General features: G+C 54.9%; 1 protein-coding gene across 2 annotated transcripts in view; it reads right to left on the bottom strand.

The window, feature by feature from the left end:
• LINGO1 (leucine rich repeat and Ig domain containing 1) overlaps positions 1–27783 on the bottom strand; it is a 76749-nt gene that overhangs the window by 16780 nt on the left and 32186 nt on the right. Inside the window, exon 2 of one of the 2 annotated variants that reach the window (XM_090148666.1) lies at positions 22240–22381. The exons of the other annotated variant lie outside the window; for it this stretch is intronic. The gene's annotated coding sequence lies outside the window, so the exon portion shown is untranslated. The remainder of the gene's footprint in view (positions 1–22239; positions 22382–27783) is intronic. 2 annotated transcript variants of the gene reach the window in all.

The following is a 27783-nucleotide window of genomic DNA, read 5'->3' as shown; positions in this document are numbered from 1 at the left end:
GGAGTGCTGCTTCACCGCACCCTGCCCTCCCCACAGCCCCCAGCCCCACAGCAGCCCACGCTGCAGGGCTGCACCGGTGCATTCAGCAGATCCTTCCCTCCCCACCCTGCAGCCTATCGTCTGGCAGAAACCTGGTAAGTTCCCCCGAGAGCATGCGGTGAGACCCGGCGTGAAACAACGGCAGATAATTAAGGGATTTGAGCGGGGTATGGAGGAGAGCAGGGAGATTGCAACATCCATAAATAGCTCTCCTTGCCGAGCTGCTTAACTCCTTGCTTGTTCTTGCCAAAGAGCAGACCCCAAAGGGATGGTGCCTGTGCGTGAGCAGGGGTGGAAAGTTCACCGGCGTATTTTTAAATCATTCAAGCTTTACTCAGGCTGGGTGATACGTTATTGTGTGCGTGTCGCTTGAAGTCTCCAATGAATGAAAAAAAAAAAAAAAGAAAGCACCATTTTGTCTCTCTAAACTCCCACCCCTCTGCTCCTACCCAAATAGCATCAGGCTGGATCTGACAGGCGAACGGAGCGCACCACGCTCCTGCAAAGCCGTGTGAAATGCTCTCAGCTGCAGGAGGAGCCCAAGGGCAGCAGTGTGTCAGCTCTGAAATGCACTGGTGCTCCCAGGGAGCCCAGGCAGGGCAACACGGATGTGTGCCCCATGGAGATGGTGGCCTTCACATCATGGAATGACGGAATCCTTTGAGTTGGAAGAGATCATTAAAGGCCATCTGGTCCTTTCCCACGGACACCCGCAGCACATCAGGTGCTCAGAGCCCCCCAGCCTGACCTTGGTGGCTGCAGCCACGGGGCACCATCACCTCTCTGGGTGTCCTGTGCCAGTGCTCAGGTGCCTCATGAGGTGTTGAACCCCACGAGATTCTCCCATGCCCACTGCTCATCCTTTCTGGATCCCTCTGGATGGCATCCCATCCCTTGGGCATGTCACCACACCACACACAGCTCGGTGTCATCTGCAAACTGCTGAGGGTGCCCCCCCGTGCCACTGCCAGTGTCATTGATGAAGAAATTAAAGAGCACCGGTGCCAGGGCTGACCCCTGAGGGACACCACTCATCACTGATCTCCACCTGGACACTGAGCCATTGACCACCACTCTCTGGGTACAATCTCACAGCCAGTTCTTCATCCATCCATCCATCCACCCATCAAGTCCATCTTTCCAATTCAGACAGGGATGCTGTGGGGAACTGTGTCAAAGGCCTTACTGAAGTCTGGATAGATGACACCAGTGGCTCTTCCCTTGCCCACTGATGCAGTTACACCACTGTAGAAGGCCACATCACAGCGACGCCTCTTCCCCAGACAATGGGAATGCTGGAAATGGATTTTGTGGCCCCAGAAAAGATTTCTGGCTCCAGCACCTCATACAGCCTAGACGCCTGCACGACACAGAGCCTGCAAGTCCCTGAGGCCATCACTGTGCACACATGGGCCAGCCAGTATCCAGGCAAGAGTGGCCACAGCGCAGTTGTCCTAGGGGACCCCCTCACCATGAAACCTGGGCATTGTGGTGTGTTTCACAACTGAACTCCCTGCTCTGGCATCCCCAGCAGATCTGGGTGATGCTCATGTTGGTACAGTTGGGTTCCTTTGCTCACAGACCACTCGGCCAGGCTGGGCCACTCCTGCCATGAACGCTCACCATGAAGGATTAGAGAGGCCCGAGCGAGGACGAAGGGCTTTGTGCTAGAAATTGAAAGTTGATGGAGTGTATCATAGGAAAATGACAACAACCTACTGTACCTCGAAAGACAATTATTTTTCCCTCATTGAAAGTGATTGAATTTCTCCACACTACCGATGTCAATGCCAACAGCTCTCTTAAGGAAAGGCTCTTCCCCAGCTGCACACCCGGGTGCTCCTGACACCTGCCCTCCCTCTCTGCTCAGTTCCTTGCTCTTTGCAGGACACAGCCACCAGGAGAACTGCTATGGGCACCAGCTTACCCCACAGACACGTGCTCTTCCCTGCCCCATAGCTCCTGCAAGCTTACCTGCTCCTCCAGACCACTCCTGAATATGCCTCAAGTGCAAATTACAGATTTGAGTCATATGGCTGAACTGCCCCTGTGTCCATCCGGGTTCCTGCAGTCCCTGCAGACCCCACCAGCCCTGCAGTGCCATGCCTGTGCCCATGCCTGTGCCCGTGCCCATGCCATGCTGCAGGCAGGTGTGTCCCAGCACTGCCCCAGTGGGGAAATGCGCCTGCGCCGGCTGTTTTCTGCCGCATATGTTGTGGGGGCTGAGAGCACATATGTCAGCTACACACACATCGACGCGTGTGTGCGTATATATATACACAGACATACATGAGGGAGACAATTATAGATACAGATTTACATATATAATCAACACCAGAAATTATTGCAGGGCTTGAAGGCAGCAGAACCAGCACAGGCAGCAGGAGATGGCTGCCTTCGTCCCTGCCTTTCCAGCTTGGTCCCATGGCCATGCCTGCTTTCCCAGCCCAGCTGGGAGGTGTGAGCTGCCCATCCCTGCACCTGGGGACAAAGGAGCCATCTGCCTGCACGCAGGCTGTGTGCCGCAAGGCAATGGAAGCAAGGGCTGCTTCGGGCAGCATTAATCTCTTCTGAAGGTGGCTGCCTGAAAAAGGTCAGATGAGTTGTGCCTGGTCGTGCCTTTTCCCTCCTGCTGACTGCAAATGTCATCCAGCCAGCAGGCATGGGGCAGGCACCCACAGCAGGGACACGTGCAGCTGGTTGCAGCGGCACAGAGGCATGGGGTGGAGGGGGCTGGGAGGCACCTCTGGGGGTCATCCAGCCCAGCAACCTCTAAAGCAAGTTCAGATGGAACTTCCTATCAAGTCACAGGTTCACAGGATGGCTTGAGTTGGAAGGGACTTCAGAGCTCATCCAGTTTCAGCCCTCTGCCATGAGCTGGCTGCCAACCACCAGATCAGGCTGCCTAGGGCCCAGCCATGGCCTTGGGCACCTCCAGGGATGGGGCACCCACAACTTCTCAGGGAGATGCTCCAGGTCCCCAGTCAGCTTTACGGCCCTCTGTTGGACCCTCTCCAGCAGTTCCCTGTCTTACTTCAGCTGGGGAGCCCAGAACTGGTCACAGTGCTCCAGATAAGGCCTCACAGGGACAGAGTAAAGGGGAGGATCACCTCCCTTGACCTGCTGGCTATGCTCTTTTTAATGCATCCCAGGATACCACTGGCCTTCTTGGCCGTGAGGGCACACTGCTGGCTCACGGCCAATCTGTTGGCCAACCAGGACACCCAGGTCCTACTCTGAAGATCCAAATTCCAGCAGATCAGCCCCTAACCTGTACTGATGTATGCACTTGTTTCTCCCCTGGTGCAGAGCCCTACGCTTGCCCTCGTTGAACCTCCTCATTGGGTTCCTCTCTGCCCAATTCTACAGCTTGCCCAGGTCTCACTGAACAGCAGCACGGCCTTCTATGTCTCAGCTCTGTTCCAGGTGAGTGAGCCCACTGCTGCCTGCTGGCTCACCCTGGTGCCAGGCACACCCACAGCAGGCAGCAGCGTGGGGCTGCGGGCACACACACAGTGGCTCAGGGCTGGAAAGCATGGGGTGCTGGGTCCAGCCAGATGCAGGGACAAAATCTTCTCTCTTAGGCTGAATTTTGGGCTGGATAAAAACAGAAAGTGCATACCCAACAGTGTGCAGCATTAGCTCATTGGCAACGGGCCGGCGGGTCTGTGCCAGAGTGGGATCGAACCTGAGCCTTCACAGCACAGGACAGAGCTCTATGGCTGCAACCCAGGGCCAGGGGCACCCTGCTGGTGTCAGGCTGCACCGTGTCCATCAGTGCCATGCACAGCCCTCAGCAGCTCTGGGCTTCCCACAAAGCCACAGCCAAGTGTGGTGTGAGGGCGCACGGCTCGGGTGCTGGGAGTCAGCAACGCTCTGGCTCGGTAAGGGAAACTTTCATTCATTATATCAGATAGCCCCGAGCAGCAGCAGCGAGCTGTAAAGCACTTCAGAGTTGACTCAATGTCACATTTAAGTGCTGGCTGCATCAGAATTCAGGATGCTTCAGAAAGGTTATGTAAACCATTACATCAAATCCTGGGAGAGTTATTAAGGTGAGCGGCAGAGCATGGGAGAATGGGTGATTATCTCGCAGCAGCAATGTGGAGCCATGCGAGCAGTGTCCAGCTTAAGGATGTAACTCATTCTCCTTACAAGCCTAATTTTGTTTCTCCTTAGTGCTTCTTAACAAAAAAAATAACAAAAATTATCTATTCTGGGAAAAAAAGAAATGGTCACAGAGAGCCTCCAATTAATTAGGTGAAGTGCTGGGGAGATAAGGTTGAGAAAGAGAAGGATTCTTACTTTCAGAAGTTTTCAGCCCTCCCCCTTTTTGGAAGGTCATATTTAAAACTCCGTGTGGTCTATTAATGCCCAGTTAGTTTTATCCATCTGAACTCATGCCTTCCAGGACTTGAGGGAGGGTTTGTTTTGGAGTTATTTGCTATGGACTCTCGAGACTCTCCAAAAGGCACAGCATCCCAGCAGAGCTCCAAGGACACAGGGCACCCGCAGGGCCAGCTGTGTTTCAGAGCCTGGAAATGCCCCAGCTGGGTGGGCTATCGGACAAAGCCAGCAGCAGCTGAACATAGCGCAGGGCTCAGCCCTGCAGCAGTGCTGCTGTCACCCCCTCTGGTGGGTTATGGATGCAGTACACACTGCTGGCATTTCAGCACTGATTGTCACATCGCTGCTCATCCTGCGGTGTGCAGTCACACCGGTGTTGAACACGGGGGCACTGACTCGTGCGGGTTCCAGCAGTGCCCGGTCACGTCTGCATGACAGCCCTGGGGAGATGAGGCTTTCCCATGCCACAGTGCTGCTCCATCAATCCAACCAGCCCTGTGCATGGCCAGAACCCCAGCGTGGCCATGCTCCTGTGAGCTCACTGAGGGGCAGAGGGGTCCCAGCCCTATGGCACAGGTGCTGGGACAGCCCGATGCTCCCGAGGCTACAGGGGATCTGTGGGATGGGCACACAGGGACACCGGTCTTCTGTCCCCTTTCACTGACGGTAACGTTCCTTAAAGAAAAACTACAAAACAACCCCAACACGGCTAATTAGCTAATGACATTATTTTGGCCTGATGTGCCATATAATTAAACAACTAATAAACGGCAAGAGCCCTGTGCTGCTGAGGCTCCTGAGTCAATACCGTGCTATTACCGCGGTGTAATTGAGTTTACAGAGAACCTCAGCGCAGGCGTCCCAGAGCCCATGCGAGGAGCAGCATTGAAATAGCCACCAGAGACCCACCTGCTGGATCAAGGAGAAAGACAGATCTTTTAATCTACAGTACCGCCTGAAGTCACACGCGGGGAAGAGAAGTTTGTGCTCTGCGCTGCGGTAAACGCGTTTGCTGGAGGAGGGTTCACGCGGCCCTGGGGAGGCTGCGCGTGCCAGAGCTTCTCCTCTGGCAGAAATGGGGTTAGGGAGGAGGGGACAGGATGGGATGTGGCCGCCCTTGCTGCTGCAGCAGTGCTTCCAGAAGGCAGTGCCGTGGTGTGGTGCGCATTTCTCCACCCAAACGGAGCATTTGGGGCCACTGAACCTAAAAGGTTCAGACTTTGAAGATGCTGCACTGAAGCTGGATGCATCCCAGTGCTGACTCCAGCCCCATGCAGTGTGAGGGGGGGGCAACCAGCAAGCAGCAGGGCTGCATTGAAACAGCAGCAAATCCACATGGAGAGGGCAGAGCACGGTGCAGGAGGACACGTGAGCGGAGCGGCAGCAGAGGTTGGGGAGGAGGAGGAGGAGGCTGTGCGAAGGCTGCGCTGCGCTGACAGTGAGAGGCAGCGCCTGTCGTGAGCGTGAGCCAGGCTCTGCCAACCCAAATAGCAAGCTGGCTGAAAACAAGATGTGCGGCCGTGCGTCTTTGCTGTCAATCAGCAGTGTAGAGGGAGCGTGCCGTCGCGGCTCCATCTCCATCTGAGACCTGCCGTGGTGCGCCTTGCTGGCACAGGGAAGGGGGCACATCGTTCCGTGGTGGCCTGACCACGGATGGGAGGACAGGAGCCTTCTCCATCCTTACAGCCAAGTGGGGAAGTTCTCCCCCTGCCTCACCTCAGCTCACCCGCAGTCCTCTGTGCTAGGGCCGAGGAGCACCATCTGACATCCGCTGCCGCTGTGTGAGCTGTGGAGAGGTGCTTGTGTGGAGAGCAATTGCTGCACTCAAGAGTTACTCACCGCACTCTCCAGAGCCCTGCCGAGAGCACGGGGCGCACAGTGTGAGCCTGAGTCTCCGGGCTCGGCCCCAGCATGCCACAGCCCACAGGAGGTGCAGCCATGGAAGGGCAGTGCCAAGGGGTACCCACACCCCATAACGCATTATTGGCACCCCACAGCACCAGCACCCACCCCAAGCACCCAGCCCAATGTGAGCCATGAGTCCTGCCCTCCTGGCCGAGCTTTGCCACGCGTGCAGGGTTTAAGCAGCCCCATGTCTCCCCTTTTATTTCTCATTTCTATGCTGACATTTTAAAGGAAATTTGCTCTCCTCCTTGAAGTAGGGAAATCTGCGTTCAGAGAGTGCTCGGGCCCCAAACGCCAGGAAGATAAACATATTTGGACGTGTGATTTCACAGTTGCTATGCTGATAGCTTTCAGAGGCCGGGTCCTGTCCATCAATTACCCACAATGTGCATTCAGACGTGAGATGGGAGAACAACACCCGGCTCATTAGAAGGGAGGAGGTGAGCGCAGCAGGGCTGTTTCAGCACGGCAGCTCGTGCTCTGGGGGCAGCAGGAAGGTGTTCCCCCCACCCCATCCCAGCCCACAGCACCCAGAGGTGTCCCACACGTGGTGCTTGGCTGTGCTGGCAGCGACTGATGCTTGGGCACAGGGGCAGCCCACAGAGCTTTGCTTTGGAGACATTTAAAAGGGGATTTTTAGAGATACTCGGGCCCCTCTCTCCCCTCTGGCCTGCAGGTACTTGGGAGTGCTTTGCACACAAAGAAGTATTTGTCTAATAGATCATGTTGGAATGTGAGATGACATATCCAGGACAGACTTTTGTATAAAGCAGAGTTTTAAAAGCAGAATTTTAACAGTCCTGGGGGGACCGGAGCATGCGGAAAGATGCAGCGGAAGCAGTGATGGTTTGTGATCAGCCTGGGCAAGTGTTTTTGCCTCAATTCCCTGTCCCTAAGAAAGGCAATCACTATTTTCTGGGCTCCCTCTGGCACTGCTCAGCCTGACTAAGGCAGTGCTCCAGACCCCTCACAGCTCTGCTGCCCATCTCTGCACACTGCAGGGCCCCAGTGTCTTTCTGGCAGCGAGGGGCCCAGCACTGAACACAGCACTGCAGGTGCAGCCTCACCAGAGCTGAGCACAGAGGGATGATCACCTCCCTGCTCCTGCTGGCTGCACTACTGCTGACACCAGCCAGGATGCCATTGGCCTCCTTGGCCACCTGGGCACACTGCTGGCTCGTGTTCAGCCGAGCATGGACCAATACACCCAGGTCCATTTCCTCTACACAGTCTTCAGCCACTCTGCCCCAAGCCTGTAGGACTGCCTGGGGTTGTGGCCAAAGTGCAGGACCTGGCCCTTGGTTTTGTTCAACTTCATCCCACTGGCCTCAGCCCAGCAATCAGCCTGTCCAGATTCTTCTGTAGGGCCTTCCTACCCAAAGGCAGATCGACACTCCCTCCCAGCTTGGAGTCAAACTTCCCAAGGGTGCACTCAATCCCCTCACCCAGATCACCAATAAAGATATTAAACAGGACAAGCCCCAGTACTGATCCCTGGGGATCACCACTTACGACTGGTTGCAAGCCAGATGTAACTCCATTCACCACCACTCTCTGGGTCTGGCCATCCTGCCAGTCCCTTAGCCAGCAAAGAGCAAACCTATCCAAGCCATGGGCTGCCAGCTCAGTGGTGGCAGAGCCTACAGACGGGCATCTATGCAGCTCTGCAGGTGATGGCTTAAGGTATTGAGCCACTCAGGTAGAGGATCACATTACTCTGGAAATGGAGGATCAAAATATTCCATTATTCCCCAGGGAGGGGATTAAATTACCCTGGAAATAGAGGATTAAATTACTCACCAAGGGAGAGGATTGAATTACTTTGTGAGATGTGGGATTAAAACGCTTTGCAGGTGGCGGGCTCAAAATAGACCTTCACACAGAAGGCAGGATTAAATTATTCTATGGCTGACCAGAAAAAAAAAAAAAACAAAAAACCCAAACCACCGTACTCTGGAGGAAGCCATATTAAATTATTTCTGGAGATTAAATTGCTCCACAGGTTTGCTGGATCCCGGTGCTCAGAGCAGACCATCTGCTCAGTGCAAGGTGTGCGGACACCCATGTGCTGGTACCCAACCCAGCACCTGGACATCCTGCTGGGCTCTGCTCCTCTGCAAAGGGAATTCCTATAGGGAAGACCAGGCCACCCATGGACCCCAGGGCAGCCCCGTGTCACTGAGCTGGGTTGTAATTCACTCTCTCTAGGGAGGTTTTGCCTTATTTTCATGCTTGCATAGATGCCTACAACACTGCTGGGGCTCCATTGGGCGGTGGCACTGCTGCCCTCCTGCTGTCCTCACTCCCCACCACGGGGACAAATTGCTATTTGCAACACGCGTCGGTATTTTTTTACGCTGATTTCTTTTGGAGGTGCCACTGCTGAGATTTTGAGAGAGAGAAAGAGAAGGAGAGTTTTTAGGATAATCTTAAAAGCAGAAAAAATTATTACATGTCAAACACTGAACAGGGAGTTTAAAAGGCTCCCAGGTGGGCTGCAGAATTAAATGTTTGGAGGCTTTTTTTTCCCCCGGCGAGGTAGGGAATGGCAATATCACCATAGCAACGGCGGGGCAGATGCGGGGATGGTGCGGGGCATGATGCTGCAGGCAGGGATCCCACGTCAGAGTGGGGCCAGAATGGGGACTTCCTCAAGGTGCTGGGGGGGCTCAGTGCTGGGGATGCTGCCTGGCACCCAGCCTTGCTGAGTCCCACTGCTGCCATCTGCCCAGGAAGCTGGGAATCAGCACAGGCATCCAGGGGTTAATGAAGCTTTAAATGTGAGAGGAGATCCTGCCCCTCTGCTCTGAGCTGTGAGACATCACCTGGAGCACTGTGTCCAGATGTGAGGTCCTCAGCACTGGAGAGACATGGACCTGTTAGAGCGTTTTCCAGAGGAGGAACACCTCTGTATGAGGACAGGCTGAGAGTGGAGGCTGTGCAACCCCAAGAGGAGAAGGCTGTGGAGAGAGCTGAGAGCAGCCTTCCAGGGGCTGGAAGGATGGATGGATGGATGGATGGATGGATGGATGGATGGAAGGATGGATGGATGGATGGATGGATGGATGGATGGATGGATGGAAGGAAGGAAGGAAGGAAGGAAGGAGGGAAGGAAGGAAGGAAGGAAGGAGGGAAGGAAGGAAGGAAGGAGGGAGGGAGGGAAGGAAGGAAGGAGGGAGGGAGGGAGGGAGGAAAGGAGGGAAGGACAGAAGGAGGGAAGGAAGGAAGGAGGGAAGGAAGGAAGGAAGGAAGGAAGGAAGGAAGGAAGGAAGGAAGGAAGGAAGGAAGGAAGGAAGGAAGGAAGGAAGGAAGGAAGGAGGATGCTGCTGTTGCGAGGCAGTACGAAGGCTTCCCTTGGCCCAGGATTTCCAGCAAAGATGCAGAGCAATTGCCAGCAGCCACCACCCTTGAACACAGTGGTGCAGAGGGCTGCAGAGCAGCACCAGCCCGGTGCCACAAAGTGCTGGCAGGATCTCACTGCCCTGTTTGGCAGCACTGTGGGAGCAGAAGATTGGAGGGGCTGGCAGGGACACCCTCCCACCCCCAGCATGCAAGGAGGGAGGGGACTTGCTGCCCTGCTGCCCACTCGGCCACTTGCCCACGTCACGGCCTCAGCTCAGAGGGCTTTTTTTTATCGTGGGCAAACAAAGTGGAAAATGAATTCCTTTAGATAGCAAATGAGTTTAATAGAAGTGGTGATGGAGTGGCTCTGTGCTGGGAATGTTAATCCAGCACCGATGCAGCCGGACTCTCAAGCAGGGCAGAGCAGGAGGGGAGAGGCTGCACATGTGAGCCGGGACATCGGGTTGGTGTCAGGCAGGGCACACCTTAGCAGGGGGCACAGAGAGGGATGGGGCCCTCCTACATGGCCATGGGCACCAAGCAGGGACTCGAGGGGCTGAGAGGAGCAAAGCGTGGTGGGCAGGGACTGGGCTGGAGCAGCTTGGGTCCGGGTGCTGGTGTGCAGTAGGGCAGCACGCAACACAAGCCGCTGCTGTTCCTGCTGCTTTCCTCTCCACTCAGAGTCACCAGGAGAAGCCCACGCTTCTGCTGCCAGAGCATATTTGATTCTTCTGCTAACCTGACCTTATTTAGTTCATTATAAGCCCCCAGGACATTGCAACTGTAACTTAAAAGGAGAAAGGAAAAAAAAAAAATCCTAACAGAAACACAAACCTTTTCTCTGATCAATAGTGCAGGGAACTGGAAAAGGTATAATTCAATTTGTCAGCACGGAGTTATTAGTTACCGTGATGGAACCCTTCCTCCCAGCCCTGCTGCCCTCACCGTCCTGCTGCTGTGTCCCTGCAGTGGGGCAGCAGCTGTTGGTGGGACACAGCCTCCAAATGCAAGTCAACAGGGTGGCTGTGGGAGAGGGCAGAGTGAGGAGAGAGGCAAGGAAGTGTGTTTGATGAACGTTCTTGCAGTGGAGCCATGGTGACATTTCCTCTTCCTCCCACTGGCTTTCCAAGCACCATTCCTGGCACAAGCATGGCATTCAGGGATTGATGCACTGTGCTCTCTCCTTGAAATGCCAATGCCACCACTCCGCCAAGCATGCCAGTCCTGTGCCACTCACTGCTGGTAAAGCCATGTCCATCCTCATCAAGGACCCGCTGGGCACTGTCCTTGGGCCTGCAGACAGAGCTGCCCTCCACCCATCCACAGGGGACAGCCCAGGGCTCTGCATGGAGCAGCTTGTGGCCAGCGGGGATGGCAATGCGCTGGGCCACGCACAGCCTCCAGCCTTGGAGAAAATCAATTACCATGCCAAACAAGTGGCCAGGAGGCTTTGGGGAGCCTTATCACATGCCTTTGATTGCAACCTAGCCTGAAATTACCTCCCAGTGCTCCTGAGGCTCAGAAAAAGCAGTGGTGGGGAGAAGTGTGACAATGTGCAGCCATGAATATCAAACGGCTCCTGCACGCACCCATCCCTGGGCAAGGTGTCCCCTGCAGCGCCTGTTGTCCAGCTTCAGAGCCCACCAGGAGGGCACGAAACCCCCATTGCATTGCAGCGTGCTGAGCCACGCCGTGCAGCCTGGAACCACTCAATAGGAGGCACTCCCTGCTCCTTCCCTACTCTCCTCCCCCAACTTCCTCACGGGGGAAGCCTCCAGATCGGCACCCAGAGACGTCTCTTTCCATTTGTTGATGTCGACAGGCGTATCACGCACAACACACACACACACACATTCATTATTTAATCTACCTTTGAATCAGGCTAAATAGTTCTAACGATAATTACAGAGCGTTCGTATTTATAGCAAACCGTCGTGCACAGTCTGCATCCACACGGGTAATGCCGCCGCGATCTATAAATACGGCCAGGGATGGTGTGGGAAGGCAGGCAGCGCTCTGCTGGCATGCACTGCTATGCAAGGATGTCACTGGCGGCGTGGAGGCCTCCATCCCAAGCAGCACAGGGTGCTGGTGAGGTTGGGTGGGCACAGGGAGGGAGTGCAGAGCGCATCCCCACTGTGTGCTGGGGAGGGCAGGGCTGCGTGTGGTGCTGCTGCGGGCACTGCCTGTCCCACACATGCACACACGCAAATTAGGAGAGTTTCTATTGCATTACTGCCTGGAAATCTCATTGCAGTCACATCCCATTCAGCAAGATGCTGCACAGATACAGGACAAGAAGCTTTTTTTTTTTTTTTTTTTTTCCTAGAGAGAAAAGCAGTGTTTCTCTGCATATTGTTTTAATGCAAACACAGCCAGCGGTCGAGCACGCTTGAGTAATGGCCCGTGACCGTGCCACCGAGCAGGGAGAGCTGGCAGCACCGTGCCCGTGCTCATTGCTTTTGAGGTCTCCTTGTGCCGCTGCGGTAATGGGTTTGCCCAGCCCTGCTCTGCAGAGACCGACTGCAGGAGGAAGAATCCAATCCCAGCCCTGCATTACTACCATTTAGGGCTGCATGTCTCACGTTTCCCATTGCTAATTTACAAGCAAATATTTGGCCATCTGGCAGCCCCATCCATAGGGCGAGGGGCTGCTTGTGCTGCTGGGAGGGCGAGGGCAGCGCTCGCTCCCAGCCCCGCGTGCCGGGCAGCCCTTCTCAGCAGCATGGCATCCCCCTCCCGGCACGATGCTCCCCACCATCTGCAAGGAGAGCTCTGTGAAGGGCACAGGGCTGCTAAATATAGCAGGGCAGCTCACAGACGCGTGGCTGGGCTGGGAAGGCTTCTCCCAAAGCTAGAGCTTTTGGGGCCACCTCTCTGCGTGTGACGTCTCCCACATCCTCCACCACACCTGCGTTTTTCAGACCCATTTCCTCCCCCTTTCCCTCTGTTCCCCATTCCCTTCTCACCACCACTCTTCATCTCTCCTTCTATACGCAGCAGAGAAGAGCTCCGGCTGGTGCCAATGCTCACCCCATAGCCCACGGGTGCACAAGGGGACATCACACCAGCTGAGGTTGGGCTGGCCAGCACAGCCTCCCCTTTGTGCACTGCCTTACACAGCGTTTGGCTGAACCACTCTTTTGCCAGGTTGATCCCAACATACCTCTGCTCCCTGCAGGAGAAAGAGCCATCCAGTTGTGTCTTACCGCGGCAAACAAACTAAACAACGGGGAAGGAAAACAAGCACCCAGACACCTGGCCATGGATAGGCCTGGCATGGAGACAGCCCTGCTGCTGCCCAGGTGTGAATTGTTAATAGAGCTGCTCCTGCAGCCTCCTCGTTGGGAGAGCACAGAAAGGGAAAACGCAACAACACAAAACACCTTTAACAATGAACTCTCGTGTTCAGCCAGACATGAAAGACAGGAGAAGGGGGGAGAAATAGAGAGAGGAAACGAAGAGGGACAATAGAAGACAGAGTACTATTTCCTCTTCAAATATTTATTTTCAGGTCTGCCTTAGAGCACTGCTTATTGAGATATAGAGCCTTGCTGCATGGCAGCTCAGAAGCTGCTCTGCTCGTGGGCATAGCCCTGCTTTGTCTTGGGGGGGGGGCAGAATGTCTGGGAGCTGCCAGCAGCCCATGCCTGTGGGGCAGCCCCACTTCCCTGTATCACCTCCATCCATGCCCAGCATTGGGCATCTGAGGTGCTCATCTCCTCCAGGTGCTGTGTGGGAGCCCAGGGAACATGGCCCATCTCCATCCCTTTGGATGAGGAAAAACGTCCCATTGGAGCGAGATCCTGGAGCTCAGCATCCCAAACACCCTTGGGACTGTGATGATCCCCCCCTGGGCAGCAGCAACAGCCCTGGAGGTGAGAGCTGCCCCGGGCAGCAGGGCTGAATGCAGCATCCAAGCAAGGCGGTGGAGAGCCCCAGGCTGCTGGAAGTGACACGGCTTGGAGGAGAGCCAGGGCTGCCATCCTGATCGCAGACAGCAATTAAGAAATTAAGCTATCAGAGAGGCTTTTTGGGAGGAGTGAGTGTCCGCGGCTTGGGCGGGTGCCAGAGTGGGTCAATAACATTTGTCCTTCCCCTCTCCGCTGCAGATGGAGATCTTTGTTCGTGCTCCCAGGGCGGGCGTGCTGCTGCTCCCTCCTCCCAGCGCCACGGAGGGCACGAAGAGGGGAGTGCCAGGACTGCAGGGCCGTGATGGAGGGGCAGAAATCCCCTGGAGAGGTCAGACCCAGCTAAACAGCTTCACCTCCCCTGGGCCGGGTGTCACTGCCTGGCTTTGTACCGAGTCAGGAGCCACACACTCTGCTCAGTGGGCACGCACCCAAATCTCTCCTCCCGCAGCTCCTGGCACAGTGTGTGTGTGCATGCTCCTGCCCTGATGCCCGCACATCTGCACCTGCACCATGCCTGTGGCCGCGTGCGTGGCTCCCTCCCTGTGCTGGGCCTGAGAAATATTGATTTCCTTCCCCCCTGCAATATTTCGCTTGGTTGAGCAGATTTAGAATTGAAGAGTCAGGCTCTGCCTAGAGACCAGAACCATATTTAATTCCACGCTTTAAGAAGCCCTGGAGCAGGTTATTCTTATTTTAAACCACCAGTGCACTTAAAAGCCAGTGACATTCGGGGGGATGGGTCAGGAGCGGCTGCTGGGTCCTACAGGAGCTGGAGCCGTTCTGCAGCCCCATTGCATCCCCTCAGGCCCGGCAGCTGTGGTTTGCAGCCCAGAGCTGGGCAGGAGCCATGAATCACAGCGGGGCACTGCGGGCGCCGGGCAGGGGGAAGCAGCCCCAGCGGCTGCGGTGAGGCTGAGGACAGCTGTGGTATGGGGAGATGGAGCGCCTACCGCAGCAGCCCGTGCATTAGCCGGTGTGGTCGGGCTGACACACGGCACCACTGGCTGCGGAGCAGTATTTTGACTGAAGCAGACAGGCAGGAGAATGAAAATGGATCCCTTTATCTCAGCCCGCTCACACGCCATAACCGCTCTTGACATCTCTCCCCAGCTCCGCTCCTCCGCGCCCAGAGTGAGCCTGGATGGCAGTGGGTAGGGATGGGAGGGCTGGAGGCTGGCTCTGCCCAAAGCCACGCTCACCCACCTGGCTAACCCCCATCTGGCAGCACCAGCAGTGCTCAGCCAGCTATGCCACAGCAAGACCCCCTGTTCCCAGCATGAGGGTAAGCGCGGAGCAGGGAGCAGAGCTGCAGAGCAGAGGGAGTGCCATTAGCGATGGTGAAAGCCAGGCTGGGAAAACACATCCCTGTTAGTGTAATTGTTATGATTGCCATTATTTTTTTCCTTATTTTTGACAATTTGGTATGAATTAGAATCATAGAATCATAGAATGGCCTGGGTTGAAAAGGACCACAATGCTCATATGGTTCCAACCCACTGCTATGTGCAGGTCGCCAACCAGCAGCCCAGGCTGCCCAGAGCCACATCCAGCCTGGCCTTGAATGCCTCCAGGGATGGGGCATCCACAGCCTCCTTGGGCAACCTGGTTGTGGATGCCCCAAGCATCTTTATAGCAGGGGGTTGAAACTAGATGATCATTGCGGTCCTTTAGTTAGCTGAACTAAAATGTCTTCTCCTAAATACCACTGAATCAGAGGCAGAGGATGCACCCATTTCTCCAAGGTAACAGTCAGGGAACTTTCCAACCAAAATTGCTCTTTCTTAAGGAAAACAGCAGTTACATCCTCATGCAAACAGCTGAGTGACGCTGTCGGACGTGTTCCAGCTTTCCATTTTTTGGCCCCAAACAAACAGCTCAGCATCTGTCACCAACATGACACCGCATCCTGTCCCCCTGAGACCACTGGGTATCCCCTGCCAGCCCCATGGGGACCTCGGGCTGAGGACACCGTGCACACTGCAAGGTCACGATGGGAGACGGCTCCTGGTGGGGATGGCAGCACGCACAGACACACATACATGCGTGCGTGTCTCTTGTGCTCTGTATATGCATAGCCCAGGAGCTTAACCAGCGCGCTACCAACAACGCATCAAATGAAGCAATTTGTCTCAGACAATTGCCGGAGCTGCCTCTGATGTCGCTGTCTCGCCACCGACGATAAGAGGCTCTTAAGTGTCCTGAAATTGTACTGCGAGTTCCCATCGCGCTCACCCCCGCCTCTGCCGCCTCTCCCCCGAGCTCCTGCCCGTGTTTCTCCAGCAAAACACCCTCTTACGCAAATAAACATGCGGGGAAGCACAAAAGGCATTTTGTCTGGGCTTTCAATAGAGCCGTGCACTTCTCATTCAAATATGCAGCTATACCCTTCAGAGATCAAAGCCGTCAGCAGCCCGAGCCCCCATCGCTCCCACCCCCCTTGGGTTGGAGCGGGGGAACTCTCCCCCCCATCACAGCAGCCGTGGACCCGGGGTGCCCACATCTCTGCTGTGCAAGGTGCCCGGTAGGAGCCACGGGTTTGCTGTGTTTTCCATGTGATGTATGAACCCGTGCAGGTTTTATAAGCCCCTCCTGGCTTCAATCGTATTGTAATTCTAACCAGCCCTAAACTCATTTAAATCCTAATAAAAACACTGCCCAGCATTTGCATTCGCCGCTCGCCGGGCCCTGCGGCTGCTGTGGCAGTGGTTCTGCAGAACGGATAACGCTCGCTTGGGATGCTGCGCACCGGAGAGCATTGCTCAGGGCAGGAGTGCTGCGGGAAACAGCCCTGCAGCGATCACAGCTCAGGGCCGGGGCTGCCACGGCGCTGTGGGAGATCCTGAACTCAGGGTCTCACCAGCCCGCATTTGTCCCGCAGCAGAGAGGGCTCCAAAAGCACGAAGGTACCCACAGCCGGCCTGAAAGGGCTGGGAAAGGAGGGTGGGCGGGACTGCTTAGGCAGTGGAAGGGCTGTGTCTGCATGGCACCCATCGTGGGGGTGGGCAAGCACAGACGCAAATTCACACCCTGGTTCCCACCGAGGCATCCGCTGACAGAGGGCTGCTGTCACCACTCGGAGCTGCGTCACGCACCAGGAAGGTGCTGCGATGGCATCCCCTGTCCCCAGGCTGTGCCCAGCAGCCCCCCCTGCCCAGCACTTCGTGCCTGGTTGCTCTCAGCGATGCCATGAACATGCTCCCCTGAAACAGGGAGATGATGAGCCGTACTCTCACAGCAATAGAATTACTAATTATTACGGAGATAAATGGGAATATCAATGATGAAAGTCGATATTATTGCCTCCTTTGTTCCCGTTAGTTTTATCTGCAGATGAGGAGCCGTTCGGCCCAGGATGAGGCTGGAGCTGGAGCTGCAGCTCCTGGCGGAGCCGCGCGAAGGACTCACGCTGCACACCCGCCCGCGAAGGGCTCTCCAAATCAGCTGCTCTCGGAGCTTGCATTGTCTTTGATTAATTCACAAAACCGGAGCTGCCTCCGCTCCCCACTCCAGCACCAGGCGAGGAGGGGCTCAGGGAGGGGAAGGTGCGGTGTGGGTGGAGGCGATGAGTGGTGCAGCACGGCTGGTTTGGCTGAGCGCGATGCTCACACCCTCCCTAACCACACCATCACCGCTACGGCGTGAAGCCACGGAAGCTGTAACCCCACACTGGGGCTGCCATCAGGGAGACCTATCCAGGCGAACCCCACGGCAGCAGGGCTGCCTCACTCAGCACGTCTGCTCCCCTGCGTGCTCTGAGTCAGAGCTGCTGATCTCAGTGGCGAGAGACTCTTTTTAAAGCGCCGTTAGCCTCGCCGAGCTCACACAGCAAGGAGCGGTGAATGGGATGCTAATTCTGGAGCACGCTGGGAGCACCTCCTGCAGCAGGAGGAGTGGTGACATTGGGAGGTGCACCCCGGAGCACACGCAGAGCACAAGGGATGTGCTTCTGGCTCCTGATAATGCCACTAAAACTAATGCCACCTCTGCTTCCTCTTCAAGCCCCCATTCATTCCATCATGGCAAACTCTTATGGAACAAGCCAAACACAGAGCCAACCCCCTCATCCCTAAACACCTGAACGTGGCCATAACCTCCCCGTGATGCAGCAGCCAGCCCAGCCCCAATCCATGCTGCTGCCTCCCTTCACGTGCAAGGACACTGACTGACCCTGGGCTCACAGCCGGGCTCCATCCTGGCTTATTTACACAAATAAATATTAGTGGTGCAAGATGCTAACACGTTATTAAAAGAAAATAAACAGTGAAAATGTGAATGGCTTTGCCAGCCCTCAGAGCAGCTTGGAGAGAGATCCGGCTGAATTTGAGAGCAGGGTGGGGAGGTGTGGAAAAGAAATTTAGGTGGGGGTTTTCTCATCCCTGCTGGGTGAAGGGGCAGAGACGACTGGTGGAGGTTGGAGGCAGGAGGTGTTCACACTTCTAGGCTTTTCCCATAACCTCAATGCTGGAAATTTGCTTTAAAAATGCAAATCTGTGACACAGTGGCTTAATGGAAAACCTGAGATATTGCAAGTTTGTTTCTGTATCGCCAGAGCAGGAGGAGAGGGAGGGTTTTTTGAAGCATTTACAGCACACATTCAGAGAGGAAGAGAAACATCCCTCTGAAACCACACGGGTTCAAAGATTTGTTCCATTTAAACACTAAAAATTCATGCATTAAAAATCCACTCAGGCTCAGCCCTGCCTCAGAGCTGAATAAAACCTGTGACTGCACCAACCGGCCCCATGGCACCAACCACCCCATGGCACCATCCAGTCCCATAGCACCATCCAGCCCCATGACATCAACCAACCCTATGGCATCATCCAGCCCCATAGCATCATCCATCCCCATGGCATCAACCAGTCCCATGGCATCAAAAAGTCCATGGCATGATCCAACCCCATGATATTATCCAGCCCCATGACACCATCCAGTCCCATAGCACCATCCAGCCCCATGACATCAACCAACCCTATGGCATCAACCAGCCCCATGGCATCAACCAGTCCCATGGTATCAATAAGTCCCATGCATGATCCAGCCCCATGGCACCATCCAGTCCCATGACATCAACCAACCCCATGACATCATCCAACCCCATGGCATCAACCAACCCCATGGCATTGTCCAGCTCCCATGACATTATCCAGCCCCATGGCATCAGCCAACCCCATGGCATCAGCCGACCCCATGGCATCAGCCGATCCCATGGCATCAACCAGTCCCATGGCATCATCTGGCCCCATGGCACCATCCAGCCCTGCAGATGGTCAATCCACAGGATGCTCATTGGGGAGCCCCAGCACCGGGAGCCCTGTGCTGGCTGTGGGATGGGGCTGGGTGAGGCTGTGCCCACCCTACTTTTGGCAACAAGAATCTGGAATCACCCTCTGCAGAGCCAGGAAGAGCCATCTGCAGGCCCCTCTTGCATGGGAACATGAGGCAAGGTGAGGACATGGAATCCTTTTTGCATGCACCGGGTTGATCCTATGCAGCCCGCTTTCTGCTTTGAGCAAAGAACATGAAGCAGAGGGGAAATCACACACCGGTGGGCATGTGTTTGAGTAGGGCAGCCAGCTCTGCCTTGCTTCTTTGATCCCTTTCTCTCCAAACCTGACGTGGGTGCAGCCCCAGCTGACCCCACGCTGTGTCCCAGGCAGGCACAGCCCTACTGGGGGTCCCTATGGGACAGAGAGCAGAGCACACTCCACCATCACGTTGTTTGGACAAAACCTGATGCGAACACCACCCCCTCCCCAGCTCCGCTATATAAAAGCTGCTTGAATCATCCTAATTTTCTCTTGTTTGTTTCATTAGGAAGCCGAGTTCTGCTCTTCACTGCTCTCTCTTTGTTCTCTCCCGAGGACTGACATCCTGGGAAATTGCCCGCGCCCAGCCAGCTCTGATGTTTGCCGTCTCACGCGGCGCTCGCATCAAGCTGACAGCTCACAGATTTCAGCCGAGGATGGGGATGTACTGTACGAGCTGAAACCTGCTCCCATCCCTCCTGACCGTCACAGTGAGAAAGCTGGGAGGAGGCCAGGCCTTGTGGTCCCGATGGAAACACACCGAGGCTGTAGTGCAGAGCATCTATGGGCCACCTACCCGGGTCAGATGAAGGCAGGGTATTGGGGAATGGCTGCCAGGGCCACTCCTCAGTGTGCACTTATGCACTGTGGGGAAACGGAGCTGCAATTAGGGCTGTAAGCTGGCATTTAGAGGAGGCAAGCGGGAGGGAAATTAAAAAGCTGCGAACACTTCGCCCCTCTCCCTCCCGAAACGGAGCTTAATCTTCGTCTGAGATGATATTTAAAAAGCTATAAATCAGGCTGCAAGGGAGAGGAAAACAGGGCTGCCCAAATTTAGGGACCTGCTGCTAGAAGAGCCAGGATGAACCGCTCGAGAGAAGCCATTTTCCCGTGGAAATGAAGCAGACCTGTGCTTAGCAGCGCATCGATCTGCTGACAGCTACCAGGACAGATTTGGGCCAGAGCACTGGGGAATCATTTGCAGCCATCTCTCAAGAAACGCATGCATGCAAAAGCCCTCTTATTAGCCCTGTTGTCATGCTGCCTGAGGTTGCACCGCACCCTGCAGCCTCCCACCCCGCAGCCTCACTGGGTGCCCTGGGAACCCACTGCCTGCACGCACTGCTCCCAGCCCTTGCTTGGTGCTCTCCATGGCACCGTCCCCATGAGGGCAGTGGGTGAGCTGGGAGCTCCACATGTCCCCCCTAGCAGCGGAGCATATCCTGCATCCGTCTGTTGAGGAACCAGTGGTTCGCTGCTTGCTGTCCTTATGCTCTACACCTCCTTATGAACTCTCATAGAGAAGATCTTACTCCAAAAGCAGGAGAGAACCAGTGGGAATGTCACCTGTCCAGCTGCGCCCCAAAGGACAAGAGCTCCCCATGTCCCTGAAGAGCTGCAGGAAGAGCTGAGAACTGGGAAACAACCAATGTTCCACGTTTCCCCCCACACACACCTCTGCTATCACACACGACTTGCTTTAAAAAAAAAAAAAAAAAAAAAAAAAAAGTAAAAACATGCTTATGAATTTAATGTATTTAAATAGCTCAAAATCTGTTTCGCTAGGAAGGAAAACAGCTCTCCCACCCCAACCTTCCCGTGGGCTGGGACATGCTCCTCAAGCTCACACCCACAGGCAGCATTCAGCCCCTCTGCAGCTGAAAGGGGGGGTGGGGGGTATGAGAGAGGGGAGAGAGGCTGCTGGACCCCCCAGCACATCCCTGAGCGACCTGGGGGTCAGCTGGGGGACAGAGATGCACCTGTGTGTGGGGAGAGCATTGGGGGTGGGCTTGGAAGGGAGGATGGGGAGAAGTGGGAAAAGTCTTCCTCCTCCTCCTCCTCCCTATCCATGGGCAGCTTTCCACGAGGAGGATCAATGCAGCCCCACTGTAACCGTGCCTCTGTTCCATTTTTAATTAATGAAAGAAAAAAAACTAATCATTGAATTAAACTTCTCATTACTCCAGCTGAATACTCGCTAAGTAAATTTAATTACTGTACGAATTGGGTTTCTCCCTGCCTGTTTCATTAGCTACTGATAAAGATGAAGGGGTGGGGGGTTGGGGGGGAGAAGAAGGAGAGAGGAAAAAGAATGGGAGATGGGAACAACAAACACCAAAGCAGAGGGGCTGAGCAGGGAAGGCAGTGGAGCAGCAGCACGCAGCTCTTGCTCAGAAGACCCAAAGCACTGCATGGCACCCCAGTGCAAGAACCCCACTGCAAACCTCCTCCAACCTCCCCCAGCAGCAACGCCTTCTCAGGGAAAACAGAGCATTTTTCTTTTTTCCCTCCTCCAATCAGTTTTGGTGGCCAAAGCTGAGGAAAGGAATAATTCCAGGTGATGGAAACCATTTCTTTTTCCTTTGGACAAGCTTCCAAACCCCAGCAATGATCCAGAGCTGAAGGGAATGTGTTGTTTGGTCTGAAACGAAGCTCTCGTTTTGTTTTGTAGGTGGCTCCCCCCCCCACCACGCTGGGAAAAAAAAAAAAAACAGAAAAAAAAAAAAACAGAAAAATTTCAAAATGAAATGTCATCTCCAAACAGATGGCTGAAAGGTTTCATTTTGAAAATGTCAAAATGAAACTTTTCAGCATTTCACTTTTTTTTTTTTTTTTTCCCCCAGCCAAAACCGCTTGCTAAATACAACCTGGATTCGTGAGCAATTGCTGTTGACTGCAACCTGAATTATGGGGAGTGCAAACTCTGTGCTCTTGGTGGGATCTCCCACGAGCCCCAGCGCTGTGCGTGCTGCAGTGGGGATGCACGTGGAGCAAACTGGAGAGGGAACCCTATGGCACAGGGCAGTATAGGGCAGTACAGGGCAACATAGGGCAGTACAGGGCAGTATAGAATCACAGAATCATAGAATCATAGATTCATAGAGTCACTAAAGTTGGAAAAGAGCTCCAATATCATCCAATCCAATCATGCCTCTACCACCAATATTTCCCCACTATAGGGCAGTATAGGGCAGTGTAGGGCAGTACAGGACAGCACAGGGCAGTACAGAATCACAGAATCATAGATTCACAGAGTCACCAAGGTTGGAAAGGAGCTCCAAGATCATCCAGTTCAACCACCCACCTACCATCAAGATCTCCCCACTATAGGGCAGTATAGGGCTGTACAGGGCTGTACAGGGCAGTGAAGGACAGACACCTACCGTGGCAGCAGAGTGCAGCAGCTTTGTGTTGGGCACTGGAGGGGGGTTCTGTGCAGCTCAGCAAGAATGGGGAGCCACAGCCCCGGGTGCAAAGGGCAGAGCAAGCCTTCCTGGCTCATGGGACCAGCCCTGGAACAGAGCCCTGTGGGACAGGAGGAGAGGGAGGTTGGCAGAAGGACATAGCAGGGAGGTGTTGTGCAGAACAAGGTGAGCACAGTGTTTTTCCTCCCCTCGCGGTTCACCCATGCTGATACAAGACCCCACTCTCCTCTGAGCAGCACAGAGACCCTTAACAATCCCTGGAGATCCATGAGACTCATCAGCAAGAAGCAGCAGTGCATCAGCAAGAAGCAATGAGATGAAATTCAGAAAACACAGAGCCTTCAATCCAACCCAACATCATGGCCATAAAGCCTGGCTGATGTTCCACAAGAGGCCAAGAGAGGAAATGGCATGCCATAAAACCTTGCAGAACCAAGAACTGGCACCTCAGCTGCCGGCCAGCAGACACATGTAGGGCTCATTCCCTCCTCCCTGTCCCAGGCTCAGCACCCAGCTGCCCAAAGCAGCGTCACCCTCCAGCATGCACATCACAGTGCTGTGCCACCGAGCTGCTCCAGTGGGATTGCTGCCCCAAGTGCCGGAGGAAAGAGGATTAGCTGGAGCTTAGCCTAAGCGTCTCAGCAGCATCAGCCTCGCGATGCTCAGCCATTGCTCAGCCTAGGTGACACGGAGACAGGTTTATCCGAGCGGCAGCCTGGCTTCAGAGCCCCCCAGCATGAAGAGGGCTTTGTGGGGTCCTGGTGTGAAGCTCAGGGCTGGGCAGGAGCCTGAGACTGTCACGTGGAGTAGGAGCAGACGTGCTCCAAGCTCGAGCCTCCCGCAAAGCGCAGGGGCGGCAGGCGGAAATTAAACCCATCTGTTCCTGGAGCAATGCATGGAGAGGTGAGCAGGCTGGGAATGAAGAGCTGGAGAGCAGGAGTGCTGCCCACAGGGAGGGATGTGGCACCTTGAGCTGCCTAGTTAAACCTCCCTAGCCCAGGAGCTGCGGCATGTGGGTGCTGGTGTAACCCACCCAGCAGCGATGGGACAAGGCACGAGGTCCCAGCTGGGGGGTGCAGGCCAGAAGGAGATACTGAGATGAGGGCACAAAGGGTTGGGGAGCAGACTGGGGGGGCTGACCGAACCATGGAGTGATGCCCATCCTGCCAAACGCGCCCCACTGCACAGAGCTGTGCTCCAGGAAAGAATATCATGTCATTCATCAGCAGCATTAAAACCGGCTGGCTTTGACATGTTTAAAAGAAACTGTCTCCCTCTTTCTCCCTCTTTCCCTCCCCCTGAGCCCACCTTTCAATCCGAGAATCTCCTTTTTTAACCCCAGCTCCACACGCTGCCGTCAAGCCTTAGAACTCGCTTTGCATTTCTGATGCACTCATTCCAATGAATCACTCCGATCCCAAAGTGAGCCTTCGCATTCCCCTCCTCCCTCACAGGAACAGTGCTGAGTTCCCAGCCGACCTGAAAGAGCACCCTGCTCATCTCCTGCCCAAAGCAGGCAGCAGGCTCTGGGCTGAGCGTGGGAGGCAGCAGCCAGGTGGGATGGGACATGCTGCCCACAGAGCAGCTCTGGTGCCAAGGACATGGACAAAAGCGATTTGTGCACAGCTTTCATCCCCAGGAGGAGGAAATGGTGAGGGAGCAGAGCTGGGCCAGGCAGGGAGGCATGGTGAGTGGGCATGGGGCCACAGCCCTGTGCTGTCCTGCCTGCTGGAATGGAGTTGTACTTAGCACAGAGTATTTATGAGTATGGAAAGAAATGCCGTGCCACAGGGAATAGAGCAGCTTTCTTGTGGCTGGCAGCTGAATGAAATAAATCCATCCACTGGGCATAAATTGTTTAAGCAGAAATCCCTCTCAACTTGAATATTTTGTGAGGAAAATAGCAACAAAAAAAAGGGAAAGAGAACTCAGAGCCCTCATTGTTTCTCTCCTCAAGGTCAGGGCTGTTATTCTCTCCTGTGTAGCAAAAAAAAAAACACCTTTTGCTACAGCATTTGTCCAGAAGAAATGTTTGGGAATCAAGCACATTGCTGCTGGGCCTGGCCTGCCCGCCTGGACTCAGTTAGCATCACTGCTGGACCAGGAGTTTCTTCCCAAAAGCAAACCCTGGGCAGCACAGCACTGGGACAGTGTGGCAGCAGCACCAGCCCCTCCTGTCACCTGCTGTCACCTCCACTGGGACAGGGCAAGGGCTTCAGACACCGGGGCTGCAATGGTCATGTGGAGCTGCCACGTGCCACTAAAGGATCCCCAGCCTCTGTGGTTGTTATGCAGAGGCTGTGCTAAGGTTGCTGCTTTAGTGCAGTGCAGGCACTAAATTAAGGGGACGTTTACAGCCCAGAATGCAGAGAAGCAGCTGCTAGGGGTAGCCACGGTGAGTGCATTCCTCCCTGGGTGCAGTGTTCTGTGAACCCAAACCGTGAGGAACGGGTGTGAGATCAGCTCTGCCTTTCTCCTGCTGCCCTACAGGCACTGCAGTGCAGGGGGGACTTGTCCTGGGATCAGCCATGCAGGGGAACAGGAGACAGTGCTGGCACAGCAGCAGTCACCTCTTGGAGGTGGTGGAGGGGAAGCAGAGAGCAGGAAGGAGCAGGGATGGGCAGGTGCATGAGTGAGAGCAGTCAGAAGGGATTAGCTCAGCTCCAGGCAGCACAAGGCAGAGGTGCACCCAGAAGGAAGCCCAAGGTTGCAGCTGACCAGAGCACACATGGCTTTCATCAATAATTCGGCACGGCCAGGCATGTGGCACAGAGGGGCTGGGTGCCGAGAAGGGGTGGCAGCCACCAACCCCACAGCCCGCTGTGCTACGGGCTGAAAAGGCTGTCCCCAAAACACCCAGCAGAGCAGAGATCCCTGCTGTAAAGGGAGGCCGGGGCTAAGGGCTGTGCTGGCCAACAGGGAGGTGGCTGCAGCTCGTTGGCTGCAGCAAAGCCACAAACTGCACAATGATGAGCCCAGGGACACCTGTAAGCTTGCAGCACAGGCAGCAGCATGTCCTCGAGTGCAGCCCCAGGGACAGCCTCCTCCATGGGTGGAGGACTTGGGCCACCACGCTCCTCCCCTGCATAACACATAATACTACAGCTGGGCAGCTGAGAACGTGCCCTGCCCAGCGAAGGGTCCCGGACAGGGCACCAACCACATCTAATTCCTATTACCCAAACATCTCCCCATCTGTCCGCCTCCCTCACACTGCGGTGTGCCAGGGCTGCCTGATATCAATGGCACTTTAATTTCATCATTCCCAACTTATTTAGAGCAATTAGGAGGCAATGAGCGCACGCCGGGGGCCACGATGCACTTGAACAGCATCCAAGGGCTACTGCAGCGTCGCAGGAGACCTTCTGATGGAATTATCGGGCTGCAGAACCAACCCAAACAAGGAGCAAGGTAGCCCCCGAAGGGAGGATGAGGTTCTTTCCGATCCTACAGGTCCCTTTTTAATTTGAATCAGCTGACAAATTTAAAGAGATGATATTACTCATGGAATTAGCGAAAAGGTGGCATCTCCAGCTGGAAGACACCAACACATCACTGCTTGCAGTGAGGTTTTACCGCCGGGTGTAGAGGTAAAATTGAACAGCTTTGGAAACCCTACACAGGATGGCGAGCAAAAAGGAGAGCCACACATCCAGCTTGCAGTTCTAGCATCCCCATCGCTGCTGAGGAGTGCAGGAGGGGACGCCCTCACTGCCCATCCTGCTGTGTGCCCACGCTCCTAGCGCAGCCTCACTGAGTGCTGCCTGCGTGAGAAAAGCAGTGGCCTATTTTTCCCGAGCACATCCTCCTGCCCAGAGCACGGTGCACGCAGGTCTGATGTAGGATGCTTCCGACACATCCGGAGGGACTGTGGGAACCAGCTGGGGAAGAGCAGACTGAGTGGGCAACCTGAGTCACTTCACTGCTTACGGAAGTGTGCATAAGCATCTTCCATTTGAGCACAGCTCAGCATCGCTCCCGATGACTCTGGGGACCTGGGGAAAGTGCATCTTCTCCAGCACACTCCACTGATGCAGAACAGTTGTGCAGCACCGTTCCTGGCTGGGCTGACTGCCTTTTCCACCAGATAAGAGCCACAAAGCGTGGTCCCAAGCAGTCGACACGATCTCACAGATGCCATCAGCACCACGTGCACAGCTGCTCCCAGATAGCAGGGAGCAGTAATGTATGGAAAGCGCCAAAATATGAACTGCTAACAAGATGCATTTTCAAACACCATCCAGTTATGATCTATTGATCCCACACCAGAGGCTTGACTTTTCCTCTGCAATACTAATCTATGTCACTCACACGTTCCGGGAACTGCAGATTGAATGAGTGCCATTACGCTAAAATTAGATATTGCAATTAAGTGCAAAAGGCCTGACCCTGCAAGGTGCTCAAGAGCCAGTGCAGGGAAACAGTGACTTACAGCACAGGGAGCACACGAGCTCAGGCACTGGGGTTGTGCCTGCAGGGAACAGTCCTGCCCAGGATGAAGCTAACTTGGGTCCATCTGGGAACGTGAGTGAAGTCCTAACCACAACCAGGAAACCCCAAAGAGGATGATGTTCCCAACTCCACCCAACGCAGCACGAAGGCAGCAGCCTGCTCACCCCACCAGCTGCTGGGGGTTTCCCTTGACGTTCCCCAGCTCCTGCAGTGCCCCAGGTGAGGTACTCCTCCTTCAGACCCACAGTTTCTCCTGCCCCACAGCAGCCAGGCAGGGACACAGGCATGGCAGGGCACTGCTGGCCCCTCCTGCACTGCAGGAGCACAAACCTCAGAGCACGGCTCTGGTAGGGGCTCTGTGTACAGGGCAGCCAAGCTGTCTAGTAGAAGGTTTTCCAATAGCTGAAAATGCTCCAACAGGGTTTTGGCCAAATATTTTTGATCCCTTTTGAAAACAAGGCCAATCCATAGTTGCTTCTAACGATCCAATTGACTGTTCCGCACTGAGTGCTAATAGAGACAAGTTGTCTCCTTTAGACCACTATATCACAGCTGAGAGCATCAGGAGGGGAAGATGATGGGCGCGGAGAGGAAGAGCATCCTTCCTCTGCTCCTCTCCAGCTGCTAATAGGAGTGCCAAAGCTCCCCGCATGCCATTACATCAGCGCTGCACAACAGCAATAAAGCCCTAAAACAACACATTATGCACTCGCTGAACTACACGCCACACAAAACACCATCCCCAGGACACACATGAGCACTCAGAACAGCAAAGCTGAGGGCTGGACAAAGCCCCAGGCTGGGCTGGCATGCACGGCGCCCTCAGTTGGTCTGGGTGCATGAGAGCTGGCACACAGGGAGCTGGCAGGTGACCTGGAGATGGCATCCTCATCCTCTCTGCCAGCACACAGCCAACCCCCAGCCACAGCAAGGCCAACACAGCAGCCAGCATCATGGGGAACACGGTGACCAGAGAGAGCTACCCTGAGCCATGTGCTCCCCTGTGCCTTGGTGTTCACTTCCAGAACTTACACCTTTGTACCCTACATG

This window comes from Phasianus colchicus, chromosome 12 (assembly GCF_987193195.1).
Source record: "Phasianus colchicus chromosome 12, bPhaCol1.hap1.1, whole genome shotgun sequence".
NCBI lineage: Eukaryota > Metazoa > Chordata > Aves > Galliformes > Phasianidae > Phasianus > Phasianus colchicus.
The sequence above is the reverse complement of the archived record's forward strand: the minus strand, read 5'-3'. Positions and strand labels throughout refer to the sequence as shown.